General features: G+C 40.0%; 1 pseudogene; it reads left to right on the top strand.

The window, feature by feature from the left end:
- On the top strand, positions 1–865 carry LOC138165840 (U3 small nucleolar RNA-associated protein NOL7 pseudogene; annotated as a pseudogene).
- Positions 866–11,381: the final 10,516 nt, after the last annotated feature.

Below are 11,381 nucleotides of genomic sequence, written 5' to 3'. Positions count from 1 at the left end.
GCGGTAGAGAGGAAGATGGTCAATCTACGGCCGCGGAGACAGTGCTGCACGCAGTCGGCCGAGACAGTGCTGGACCAGGGGACGAGAAAGAAGATTCGGAGGAGTTAGACTCAGAAGAGGAAGAGCCGGACCTGGAGTTTCCCGATGGCGGCCCAGCAGCCCAGACAATGGAGGAGGAGGAGGAGGATGACATGACGATGAAGCCCCAGAAGAGGTGACTTTCGTCAGCGCCCAGGCGGAGGCCGAGGAAGACAAGCAGTGCCTGCGGGATGCGCTGCGCAGGGACAAGACGCTCCTGAAGGAGAAGCGGCAGTGGCGGGAGGAGCTGTTCACAGAGCAGAAGAAAAGAAAGCTGCTTACTGCCACTCTTCTGGAGGAGTTGACTGCGACTCCCCAGATTAAAATAAATGAATCATTACCAAGACTGGAAAAAGGTAATATGGAAAGTGAGAACAAGGGGAAAAAAAGAAAAAACATTCCATATAAGAGTAAAGAAGAGGTATGTGGCTTGTAGACTGAAGGACCAAGATCTGATAGATTTAAGGCACCAAGCAGCCAAAGGCTTCATACAGAAATATTTATATGGTCGAGGGAGCAACAGAACTACTGTAAACAAATTTCTTTCCCTTGACAACAAGAGGCTGCCAGTTAAAAAACCTGCAGTTCAGTTTGTGAATAATAGTTGGGGAACAGAGAAAAAACAAAGTGCCAACAAATTCAAAAAACAGTGGATGCATAAAAAGAAGCTAGCTTCCAGAAGACCAAATATTACATAAGTCTCATTTTTTTAAAATGGTTATACTATTTAAAAGATTACATGAAACTTATTAAACCTGTTTTGTTTTAAAAAAAAAAAAAAAAGAAATGATGAGCAGGATGCTCTCACAAAAGCCTGAAAAGACTTACAGAGGCTGATGCATGTAAACTTTGTACTGTTTACAAAGTAACAGCAATATTTGTAAGATGGTCAGATGTGAATGATTTAGCTATTCTCAGCAATACAACAATCTAAGACAGCTCTGAAGGACTTAAGATAAAAAATGCTGTCCATCCCCAGAGAAAGAACTGATGGTGCCCTAATACAGATTGAAACATACTTTTTTATTTTCTTTCCTTTTCTTGTCCATATTTTTCTTTCATAACATAACTATTATGGATATGTTTTATACATGACTACACATGTATAACCAATATCAAATTGCTTGCTTTCTCAATGGGGGGGAGGGGAAAGGGGGAGAATTTGGAACTCAAACTTTTAAAAGAAACTGTTAAAAATTGTTTTTAAGTATAACTGGGGAAAATGAAATACTACATAAAAATAAAAAGAATAAACTTTAAAAAACAGAAAGAAATAGGGGGTCAAAAGCAGCTTGAGTTCAATTTCTAGAACAGTTAGTTGAAAGTAGACTATATGATTCCTGATAAGTTTGAGAAGGCTCAAAGAATTTGGACAAGTTTCCAGTTCCAAATGTTGCTCTTCAGCACTCCCCCCCACCCCAGCTTAAAAGAAATGAAATCTCTCGGAAGTACCTCTTTGTTTTTTGTTTGTTTTGTTTTTCTGTCAACTTTCATTTGAAAAAGAAAAAGATTTTTGCAGCCACTTTGCTGATGCTAATTCAAAGACAGGAGGATCTCAATGAACAAAAAAGTGGCTATATTTATTAGCCTTGATTAGAGAGTCCAACTGAAGTGCTTGCTATAAACTCTGTTCTGATTGGACAGTGCAGCATTCTGGACCTGCAGTACTCAGAGAGCCAACCTAAGGAGCTTTGCAGTTCTCTGATTTCAAGTGAACTGTTTTCCAAATTAAATTGTTATTCAGTCATTTTTCAGTTGTGTCTGACTCTTCATGATCCCATTTGGTGTTTTCTTGGCAAAGATACTGGAGTGGCTTGCCATTTCTGCCATTTTAGCCAGGGCTGCCTTCTCTAGCTCATTTGCCATTCTTTCTCCAGCTCATTTTACAGATAAAGAAACTGAGACAAACCTGGTTAAGTGACTTGTCCAGGATCATAGAGCTAGTACATGTCTGGATCTGGATTTAAACTCAGGAAGGTAAGTTTTCCTGACTCCAGGCCAGGTACTCTATCCACTGCACCACCTAGCTACCCCTCCAAATTAAGAGGTTAACTCCTCAATACCTTGTTAAGGGTGATTGTAAATTTATTGTACTTACTCTCTGGACTGAGTAATCTGTAATCTACTTTCTTACTGATACATCTAGATTCCCAGAGACAAACCACTAATATGTGGTACTACTACCACACACCTACATGAGAGTTGTAAGGCCCTCCAGTGTAGTGGGCATGACACCAGCATGCGTGTTACAACATCTTAGCTCTGATACTTATTTGCTGTGTGACTGTGGGCAAGTCATTGGTTTCCTCAACTATAAAATAAAGATAATAATATTTACCCTATTCATCTTCACAGGATTATTGTGAATTAAGTATTTTATTAACTTCAAAGTGCCATAGAAATGTGAGTTTTTATTACTGTTATTATAAATGATCTTTGAGATCAAGGACCATGTCTTGTTCATCACTAGTGACAGTGCCTCACAATAATAGACAATCAGTGGATATTTGTTGAATGAAAGATGAATTGAGGACATTACTTACATAACTGAGGGATTATTCAGAGTTCAATTGTGTATTTGCCTGAATTTTCTGGAAAATTGCTTCAGTTCTTCAATTTCACTTTGACAGTAGAATTCAGTCTATTATCAATCGTGAACTCTGTATGTGATTAAAGATTGGTCACCATCTGTGGCAGAGATTGCATATGATATGTATGCATAGCCTTTGTGTAGCTAAATCACTTTCTCCCCAGACAAACACCTCAAACCCAATAGATTGTTTCCTAGCCTCTTATTAAATGATGGGGCTGCCCATTTGTGGTAAGTAGTCATCAGTTTGAGATCTGTCCAATATTAACCAAAATATTTACACTGTTATTCTTTATAATAGCAAAGAACTGGAAATAGTGAGCACCCATTGACTGGACAATGGCTACAAAAACTATTTTTTTATGAATATTATGGAATATTAGTTTGTAGTAAGCAATCATTAAGCAAAGATTACTGCTGTGAGTTCATGAAACATAGGAAAATCTGTTTGAAATCATGCAGAGTGAAAAAAAAAAGTAGAACCAAGAGAATGAAATTTGCTAGATTCTAGAGCATCTTGAATGCTTGGCTACACAGTTTGAAATGCAGGGGAAAGAGCATGGGACTGGAAGTCAGGGGACCTGGGTTTAAATACTGGCTCTGCAGTGAGGTTTTAAATGTCTTTTACCAAGCTGTTAATTCATAATTTTCATAATTTCATAGTTTGCTTGCTCTCATTTCTTTTCCTAATTTTTCCTCTACCACTTTTATTTGATTTTCAAAACTATTTTTTACTCTTTCTTTAGCAGTTTAAGGAATTTTGGGGGGGGCTTATATCCATTCTGTGTTTTCCTTTGAGGCTTCACTTATAGCTGTTTTCATTTTATTGTCTTCTGAGTTTGTGTCTTGATCTTCCTTGTCACCATATCAGGTTTTTATGGTAAGGGTTTTTTGTTGTTATTGTTTGTTCATTCTTCCAGTCTATTTATTGACTTTGAACTTTATGTTAAAATTGGGCTCTGCTTACCTGAGGGTCAGGGGTTGGGTACTGTCTTGAGCTTTAGTTTGGGGGTTTTTTTATATTGATGTTTTCATAGCTACTTCTGGAAGTTGGTAAGGATTTTGGTGCTTTCCAAGATGGTGTGATCTGGGGAGAGATGTGGTCACTGTTCTCCTGTTCTGAGCTCTGGTCCTTATCCAGGAAGAGTTCCGGCTCCCTCACAGCTGTAAGCACCAGCACTCCTCTCTGGAACTGCAACCTAGAACTGGGTAATGGGTAATGGAATTATTAAACAATGCACAGTCCAATGCACATAATCTCTTTCTGATCAGGTGTCCAATCCCCGTACAATCTCTGGACTGGGAACTCCCACAGCTGCTGCTGCTATCACAGCCACCTCCAAAGACCCAAAGGTGGTGTTGCTACAGTATGTGCTCCAGGTCAACCCCCACCCCAATGTCACAGAACTCACCTTCCAACCTCCTACATTGTCTGAGGCTAGAAAAGTGTCATATCCTAACCTTTTGTTGGCTCTCCAGCTCCAGAATTCAATTTGAGGTGCTATGTAAAGTTGTTGGGAGGAGAATATTGGAAAAACTCGGCTATATAGCTTCCTCTGCTCTGCCATCTTGACTCCACCTTCCTGCTACCTTTGGAATCTTGAGCAAATCACTTAACCTCTCCATACCTCATTTTCCTTATCTATAAAATGAGAGGATTATACTAGATGGCCTCTAACTTTTCTCCCAATTCTAGATCTATAAATCTATGAATATGATGCCATTGAAGATTTCTAAAATAATAATTGACATTATTATAGCAAATTAAAGATTGTAAAACTTTACCCACTTTACATACGTTATCTCATTTGAACCTCACAACAATACTATGAGGTATCTACTATAAGTATTATCATCCTCTTTTTATATATAAGAAAAAATTCTCAGAGAGATTAGGTGACTTATAGTTACATAGCTATTAAGTACCAGAGGCAGGATTTGAACTTAGATCTTCCTGATTCCAGATCCAACACTATCCATTACACCATACTTCTTCTCTTTCCACCTCATTAGAGGAAGGGAAAGACTATTGGAGCTGTGCTTTTGAAAATTAATAATCTACTACTAATTAATCAAATTAATAATTTCAAAATTAATGATGAAACATAAGATGGAAGAGGAGAGAATGGAAGGTTAGAGCTGACATGATATAATGAAAAGAGTTGTGGACTGGAAGTCAGGAGACATACATCTAGGTTCTGCTTTGGTACTACTAGCAGTGTGATCTACTGTAATGTTAAGGGAATGTGAAGATCTTCCCTACCTGTAATGTAATGCCAAGCAAAGGCAACTTCCCAAGGTTCAGAATACCAGCATAGGTGCTCTCCATTTTATTCAGTGACAAATTAAGAACAGAGAAGATCAAAATATGACATCATTCAAAATACAGCATTTACTAAGTGTGATTAAATAATCTCCAAGTACTACCCCACCCCAGGACCTTATATTCATTCAATCAATTACAAAGTCCCTGTTCTAAATACTACTCCACCCCTAGGCTGTAGCTTCATTTAGTCCATCACAAAGACCCTCTTCTCAAATGGAGATTAGTTTCCAATTATAAGTAAAGTACATTCATTTGTTCAACCACAGAACACAAAAAGGTCAAAAGTTCCCCACCCTTGGATCACAATTGAATCTACCCCAGAGTTACAACAAGTTTAAGCACAGCACTTAATACCCAAATGGAGGTCTTTTCTTCATCTTGACACAGAGGCAAGTTCTCAGCAATCTTTGTTCCTGGGGAGACAAAGCTTAGCAAGGCCACAAGATACATTGCCTGTCTCTTCATTAATTCATCCTCTGTCTGCAGAACAGTCCTAGAACCCCTGGAAACATTAGCAAAACCCTCTCCCAGGATTTCTGTAAACATACAACAAGAAAATCCTTCTTCAGGGCTTCTGAACCAACAGAAAGGTTCCCAGACCCCTGCAATAACAGCACTGTCCTTCACCAGTGGACAGTATTCACTCTCTGTCTGCAGGACAGTCTCAGTAGCTCTTAACCAACAGCCAGGTTCCAGGACTTCTTCAACAATAGGACTGTCTTTCGCCAGTGGACAAATATGGCAAAACAACATCAAAACAGACAAAGTACCAGCAAAACAGCCATGTCTCCTCAGTCCTTGGCAGCTCAGGGGGCAGGTCTCAAAAGTCCAGGGCAATTCAAAGTGGCCCTCAGCAATCCTCTCAGTCTCTCTCTGCCTCCACAAGTGCTGCTTCCAAAAAGTTCTTCTGCCTCTCCCCTTGTGTCTCTCCAAATCTATCTCACCAGCTCCTCCCAGTTCAGGACTCTCTTTTCAAGTCAACAAGTCCATCCCACAGGTGGGATTAACAAGCTCTGGGTTTTAACACAATCAATTTGAAAACCAAGCCAATACAGGGAGATCTTTATATTCCATTACTATCATACTACCCTTTAATAGGCCCATGTGACCTGCTTTGAGCTTTGACCCAGCCCACAACTTGAGTCCCATGGAACCCATGGGGGAAGGAGGTTGCTGAATAGGTGGTGCAGTAAGGGTAGAACGGGAAGAGAGAGCCAGGAAGAATGAGAGAGAGCTGAGGCAGAGCAGCTAGTGTGAGTGAGAGAGGAATTTTGCTTAGGGGACCTTGTTTGTGGGGAGGTCTAATGGAGGAAAGGCTTGGGGATGGCAGAGCTCCCTGGATTGATGATGTATGCAAACTTCTTTGTTACCATGGTAGAATTGGCTGTCTGGTATCTGAATAAATATATTGGTTTTGTCTCTGAGGAAGAGTTTGTTATATTTTGTGATTTAGCCCTGGAAATGTGTCTACATATTCATAGCACCTGCTATGGGTATTGCATTGATGATATACCTACTGAATGTCATTTCATGTCTCCAGGTTTCAATTTTCTCATTTGTTAAATTCACAGATGATTTCTGAGCTTCCTTCCTGTAGAATCCTATGGTTCTCGAGACTACTATAATGGTCTAGGACTCAGGGGTGGGGAATCTGCAACCTTGAGGCCACATGTGGCCTTCTAGGTCCATTCAGTGTGGCCTTTGGACTGAGTCCAAGTTTTACAGAACAAATTCTTTTATTAAAGGGATTTGTTCTGTGAAGTTTAGATTCGGTCAAAAGGCCACACTTGAGGACCTAGAGGGCCACATGTGGCCTTGAGCCCATAGGTTCCCCACCTCTGGTAGGTGTTACAAAGTGATATTTTTAAGTACATAAAAGGATGTAATTATTTTAAAAGGGCACTAACTATGCACAGATTACAGAACTAGAAAACAATAGTACTAAGTTGTAGGAAGAGAATCTGAAATTTATCACAAAGAAAGACTTTCTGTCAAAAAAAAATGAGTAAACATTAGAACAGTGAGACATATCTGTTCTTGAAGCATTTTAAAAATGGGATAGACAACCATCTGTTTTGGTATATAGCTCTTGAAATCATAGATCTAAAGGTAACATAGATCTCAGAAGATAATTTGACCAGTCCCCATATTTCATACATGAGAGGTTAGAGTCCAGAGTAGTTCAATGACTTACCCAATGTCACACAAAGAGTAAACAGCAGAACCAAGTCTTCTAAATACTTCTATTTTTCTTTCTACCATAACAAATTGGAAGGGAAGTCAGAGGTCACTTAGACCAACTCCCACCCAAAGTGGGAATTCTTTCTAATACATCTATGAGAGATTATTATACTTTTTCCCATTTCCCCTAGCTGATATACTTTACTTCCCAAAACTGTTTTTTCATTTTGTGTATATTCTGTATATACCATCTCCTCCATTAGACTATAAGCTTTTTGAAGGCAGGGGCTAATTCATTTTTGTCTTTGTATGTATTTAGTACAATGCCTGGACTATAGTTGAGTGCTTAAGAAATGCTTTTGGATTGAATTATTGATTACCAAGCTTTTAATTAAAGACCTCCAGTGATTGCCTAGTGAAAAATGCAGTGGACTTTGAATTAGAAGACCTAAGTTTTGGTCCTAGTTCTATAAGTTACTAATTGTATGACCTTCCTCAAATTTTCTAGACTTCAGTTTCATTGTATGTAGAATAGGGGGAAAAAAATGTGTGCATTATCTGCCTCACAGTTTTATTATAAGGAAAACATTTCATAAACTACAAAGTGCTATATACGAATAAGTTAACTATTGACTCTTAAAATAGTCAATTCCATTTTTGGACCAGCTGTGATATTAGAATTTTTTTCCTCATGTTGATCTTTGAAATTTGCTTCTCTGAAACTTGTACCTACTGGGCCTCATTCCAGGTCCAAGCCTGGAATTTTGACTTTAAAAGCTTAAGAGCAAGGCTTGAATTCAGGCCTTGTGACTCCAGGTCAGTCCCCTTTCTACTTTCTCATTCTGTCAATGTCTCTTTGTACACTTCTCTGGGCTTTCCTGAACTTTATTATATCAATTAGCAGGATTTTTTCCTCTGTGATATAATTTAAATCATTCCCTATACTTCTTCACATCTCTGAACATGATGCACTAGCCTCAGCATATAGAAACTTTAGGTAACACACCAAGTAGGAGCAAGGAATTGACTAAAAAGGCAACTGTCTTTTCCCATATAGGACCTGAGGATTCAGACCCTGAGGGGGCAGCAGAGGCACGTCCACTTTGTAACACTAGGTGGCAGCAGCATGTCCGATACACAGCCTCGCACAAGCTCAGGATTATGACTTCATATATCATCCCCCTCAGTCTTACTAATCACTTCCTTTCCACATTCTTCTTTTTGTTCTTTTATTCTAAAAGGGGAGGAAGGGGAAGGAGGAATGAGAAAAGGAAAAGAGGGGCGGCTAGGTGGCACAGTCAATAGAGCATAGGCCCTGGACTCACCCAAGTTCAAATTCAGACTCAGACACTTAATACTTACTGACCATGTGACCTTGGGCAAGTCACTTAACCCCAGTTTCCCTGCCTTCCCCCCTCCAAAAAGGGGGGGGGGGAAGGAGGTGGGTTTCATTAGTAAAAGGCTCTAGAGCCTTAATAGGAAATTTCTGAAGCCCAGAATTAAAGGAGAGAGGTTATATCCAGTAAGGAAGGTAATAGAGGAAGAAGAGATCTGTTCATCTGAATGCCTTTACCAGGCCATAGTACAAACTAAGGACATTGCCATAGCCACCCCAATTCCTAACCCAAGAAAAAAAATAAAATTCACCAGGCATTCTGTGCTCAGTCTCTACTGATCCATCTAACGTTGATGAAGGTGGAAAGTTGATGCTATTTCCAAGAATGGGGTTCATTTTAAATAAAGATGGGCCATGGAAGAAAGTCAAAGGATCAGCCTGAGCAAGGAACACTGGGACAGGAAGGAAATAGTTACTTCCAGAGGGATCAGTGGATTCTAGTCAAAGAAGAGAATCAGTAAGTACAAAAGAGCCCTCTGAGAATTATTCTGTGGGTCCTGAGCTGTACCAAAAACATATATCATTCTGCATTTTCAGACTTTCTTCTCAATATCAGGAGGTAAATAGCATGTTTTAGCTTCAGTTCTTTGGACTTTATCATAATATTGGCTTATTATAATATTTCATTGATCAGGGCTCTTAAAATCTTTCAAAGTCATTCTTTATAATTTTTTTTTTAAGCAATTGGAGTTAAGTAACTTGCTCAAGGTTACACGGCCAGGTGTTTCTGGGTGGGTGCTAAGTGTCTGAGCCCAGATTCAATCCCAGGTCATCCTGACTCTGGGACCAGTGCTCTTACTCGCTGTGCTCCCTGGCCGCCCCTATAATGTTGTTATTATATAAATTGTTCCCCTAGTTCTTCTCATTTCACCCTGTTCCTGGTGGGGTGAGGTAGACAACAGTAGGCCAGATAGAAAGATGCCTTAATGGATAGTCACTGGTGTCCTGATGGATGGCTGTTAGATAGTAGAAGTCAAAAAATATACCCCAATCAATTGTCTTCCCTTCCCCACTCTCAATCCATTCAATAAATTCATATTGAATGACTACTATGTACCCACCAATGCAGGGAGGTTGAAGAAAGGGCAATCAAAACTACTAAGGGTCTGGCTTTACTGGTTGGGTGGACTGTAGTAAGGCTCACAAAAGAGCTGAAGTATCGCTGAGGCTATGAACTATTTCACAAACAAGTTGGGACTTGTTCCAATTGGGGAAGAGAAATTACTAACTGCAAAAGCTGCTGATGGAAGTAGTAGTTCATCAGCTAAACAGCAGATGGCAGTGTAAGAGAGGAAGAAGCCCAGCAGATAACTTCAGCAGCTTCGGGGGAGTCAGAGACAGCAAGCAGCTGCTTTAGAGACAGAGCAATATTTTATTGGGAATGTGGTCTTTAGAATGTGAGTTGTCCATGCTATGTGTTCTCCACCAGTGATTTATGCCCTCAGGCTTTTTCAGTGATGTATGCCCAGAGGATTTTCCTTGTTATTTACCATATCTATTGCCCAGATTTCAACATGCATCTGAATGGAACCTTATAGAGCTTGTCCAACAGTAGTAGATCTAGGATAGATGGACAAAGGAAATGAAAAGGAGGAGAAGAGTAGGTTGAATTGCTTTTGGGGGCTTACAAAGCACTTTTACTGACTTAAGCATAGTAGCAAGGCCCATCTTTTCAATGCAAATATTTATTGGTGTTGCTATATCCCATCTAGACTTGGAACAGCACTGCATTTGGATAACTCAAGATGAACATCACAATGAGCTAAGGAAAGGTGCTTGTTGGGTATAAGCAAGCAGCAACATCTAACCAAACATATAACTAAAAAAGAACTCTGAAGAACAGGTGTAAAGTTGGTCCAGTAGACAGACTGCTGGGCTTTGAGTCAGGAAGACCTGAGTTCAAATCCCATCCCAGACACTTACTAGCTATGTGACCCCTGGACATGTCACTTGACCTTTGTCTGCCTCAGTTTCCTCCTCTGTGAAATGGGGTAATAATAGCACTTACCTCTCAAGATTGATGTGAAAATAAAATGAGATAATATCTGTAAAACTCTTTATAAAGCTTAAAGCTCTACATGAATGCTAATTATTATTATTGAAGGATGTCATCAAAATTGTACAATAGAGAGTGATGATGGATTGGTCATGTGATAAGAATGAAAATGACTGGTGGATGACCAGTGTGCCTCTAGTACCCTCAATGTCAGAGAAATCAAGGATCAGGTAGGCCCATGTAATGAGCTTATTGGAAGGCACTCCCAAGTTGATGATAGCACAGATCTATTTGAGCATTGCTATTCTGCTTTAATTACTGCCTTTTGCATTCAGTATGTGTGATAGTAATGGCATTTAAAGATTCCCCTGTATTGGCTTGGTTTTTCAAATTGATTGTGTTAAAACCCAGAGCTTGTTAATCCCACCTGTGGGATGGACTTGTTGATGTGAAAAGAAAGTCCTGAACTGGGAGGAGCTGGTGACGTAGATTTGGAGAGACAAGAGAGGGGCAGAGGAATTTTTTGGAAGAGCACCTCGTGGAGGCAGAGAGAGAGACTGAGAGAATTGCTGGGGGACTTTTGAGACCTGCTCCCTGAGCTGCCAAGGACTGAGGAGACATGGCTGTTTTGCTGGTACTTTGTCTGTCTGTTTTGATGTTGTTTTGCCAGATTTGTCCACTGGTGAAAGACAGTCCTTTTGTTGAAGAAGTCCTGGAACCTGGCTTTTGGTTAAGAAGCCCTGAGACTGTCCAGCAGACAGAGAGTGAATACTGTCCACTGGTGAAGGACAGTGCTGTTGTTGCAGGGGTCTGG

The sequence above is a fragment of the Petaurus breviceps genome, unplaced genomic scaffold (assembly GCF_028583685.1).
Source record: "Petaurus breviceps papuanus isolate PSGF00001 unplaced genomic scaffold, PetGlider_PUasm1.0 216, whole genome shotgun sequence".
Lineage (NCBI taxonomy): Eukaryota > Metazoa > Chordata > Mammalia > Diprotodontia > Petauridae > Petaurus > Petaurus breviceps.
Note: the sequence above shows the minus strand (reverse complement) of the source record. Positions and strands in the feature narration are given on the sequence as shown.